At 59.5% G+C, this 2,704-nt stretch overlaps 1 non-coding gene across 1 annotated transcript; it reads right to left on the bottom strand.

The window, feature by feature from the left end:
* Positions 1 to 2,109: 2,109 nt before the first annotated feature.
* Positions 2,110 to 2,182, bottom strand: Trnak-cuu (transfer RNA lysine (anticodon CUU)). Its single transcript has one exon. It is a non-coding gene; the product is annotated as a tRNA-Lys (tRNA).
* Positions 2,183 to 2,704: the final 522 nt, after the last annotated feature.

Raw genomic sequence — 2,704 nt, 5'->3', positions numbered from 1 at the left:
ACAGGGCGCGCCAGTCACACAGGGCGCCAGTCTTCTTCGCTACAACTGCCCCCTGGAGAAGAAGGAGCCATCCTGGCGACTCAAGGAGAGGAGAGGACAAGGGGGTCGTAATAGGGTTTAAGTCTCTGGACGTGGACTGTCTCGTGTCCACGACGCCTCAAGTCAGTAGATGGCGTTAGCGGCTCGACAACGTAGTTGACCGGCGGTAGGGACAACGCGGTAGGGACCGTGGTTATGAGCGAGGAGTTTAGAGCATAGACCAGGGGTGCATGAAGGTGCCCGACAAGCCAGACAAGTGAGTCCGGCTGGTAGGTGCAGGGAGGTCGGTCATCATCGCGACGGAATTTTTGGAGACTCTGGTCTTCCGCCGTGAACGAACGGGCCAGCTGACGGCATTCCTCGGCATACTTGGAGGCTTCAGACAGAGGCGTGCCCTCTGATGGGTCAGGCCGGTAGGGGAGAATGGTGTCGAGCGTACATGTAGGTTCACGGCCATATACGAGAAAGAATGGCGAAAATCCCGTTGTGGCCTGTGAAGCGGTATTATAGGCGTACGTAACATATGGCAAAACGAGGTCGCAGTTGGTATGATCCGATGCCATGTACATGGATAGCATGTCGCCCAAAGTACGATTAAACCGTTCTGTTATGCCGTTCGTTTGCGGATGATAAGCTGTACTGGTGCGATAGACGGTATGGCACGCGGTCAGAAGGGCGTTAAGAACTTCGGAAAGAAACGCACGCCCTCTGTCAATAAGAAGTTCCCGCGGTGCCCCCTGACGCAGTATGAAGTGATGCAATAGGAAGGACGCAATGTCGCGGGCTGTCGCTGTTTGCAGTGCCGCAGTTTCTGCATAGCGGGTGAGGTGGTCGACAGCGACAATAATCCAGCGATTGCCAGCTGATGTGCAGGGAAGAGGGCCGTAGAGATCGATGCCGACGCGGTCGAATGGTCGGGACGGACAAGGAATGGGCTGTAAAGGACCAAAAGGACGAGGAGCAGGAAGCTTGCGTCGTTGGCACGCTGTGCATGAGCGAACGTACTTTCGCACAAAATTATACATGCCACGCCAAGAAAAGCGGGAGCGAAGCCTGGCGTAAGTCTTGAAGAGGCCGGCATGGGCGCATTGCGGGTCTGAATGGAGAGCGGAGCATACATCTGTGCGCAGATGGCGGGGAACGACGTTTAACCATTTGCGACCGTCAGAAGCGTAATTTCGACGATAGAGAACACCATCCCGCAACTCGAAATGAGAAGCGTGGCGGCGGATAGCGCGTGAAGGGCGTGTTGTTGAAGTGTCAGAAATGCAATCCATAAGCGCCGCAATCCAGGGATTTTTGCGTTGCTCCACAGCCATGTTGACGGGCACAGGCGACGAAAACGCCGATTCGATGGCTGTAATGCAAGTCATGTCACTTGGTGTAGGCGACCGAGATAGGGCATCCGCGTCGGTGTGTTTACGGCCAGACCGGTTGTGGGGATCGAGGGGCCTTCCCGCGCCTCGCCCCCCAGCTCGCGCGTGGCGCTTAGCTCAATCTCCGGGAACCGCCGCCCTAACGGCAACATGGCGGACATGGCGAGCGCGCCGGACTTACTTTCCCGCGCAAACCGTGCTTCTCCCCCCCGAGATTGGACTTGCCCCGCGAGAACACGTCACCGGGACGAGCCCTGATTGGCCTCCCGCGTGGCGGCCCCCGGGCACCCTCTCCACCCGAGCTCTCGTCCGCTGAGCGCTTCCTCGCCGCGGCAGAGGCTCACAGGCTCGCAACGAGGTGGTTACATGAGACCTTTGTTCTCGCGACTCCTCGTTATCGCGCTTGGCGGACCGCTACCCGGTTAGCCCTAGCGCAGCGGGCGCGCGTACTCGATCGGTCTTGCGGACGAGCCTTGGCCCGTAAGCGCCGTGACTGTAGCACTGAGCTGTACCTTGGGTGAATAAACCCGTGTTTGTTGGCGATCTGACTCCGGAGCCTTCTCTGCGCCGTGTCGGAGAGTCAACGAACCCTGCCGTAGCGCCTTTGTGCGTTGCGGAGTGGAGGAGCGTCGTGCCCTTTCCTGACCGTCGCTCGTAGGGTAAGCCTTGTGCAAACCCATCTCCACATAACTGGCGCCCAACGTGGGGCCCGAACCCACGACCATGAGATTAAGAGTCTCATGCTCTACCGACTGAGCTAGCCGGGCCTCCCTCTGTCCCGAGCGTTGTTCACGGCGTCATGTACTGCGTCGGAACCACACCGCTCTGCCGGTGCGTCCGCGGGCCTTTCCCTGCCCCGAGCACAGGCCGGTATCGCTCCGGAGCCTTCTCTACGCCGTGTCGGAGAGTCGACGAACCCTGCCGTAGCGCCTTTGTGCGTTGCGGAGTGGAGGAGCGTCGTGCCCTTTCCTGACCGTCGCTAGTAGGGTAAGCCTTGTGCAAACCCATCTCGGATCCGGGCTTCACGGCGGCCATTGCGGCGGCTGTGGCGGCATCGATCCCGACAACGAAGGAGGTGAGCTCTCGGCAGGACCACTAGGGTGACTTGGCAGGCGACGAGGAAGATTTGGCTTCCGGCCCACCGACCATGGACTTTGGCTTCCTTGACTGAATGCAGTTAATAAAGAGGACGGTTGGTCATGCAGGTGTCGCGCTCTTTGGCTGGCGGCGGTCTTTAGGAGGGGGGAATGTGGGGATCGAGGGGCCTTCCCGCGCCTCGCCCCCCAGCT

The sequence above is a fragment of the Dermacentor silvarum genome, chromosome 7, assembly GCF_013339745.2.
Source record: "Dermacentor silvarum isolate Dsil-2018 chromosome 7, BIME_Dsil_1.4, whole genome shotgun sequence".
Classification (NCBI taxonomy): Eukaryota; Metazoa; Arthropoda; class Arachnida; order Ixodida; family Ixodidae; genus Dermacentor; species Dermacentor silvarum.
The sequence above is the reverse complement of the archived record's forward strand: the minus strand, read 5'-3'. Positions and strand labels throughout refer to the sequence as shown.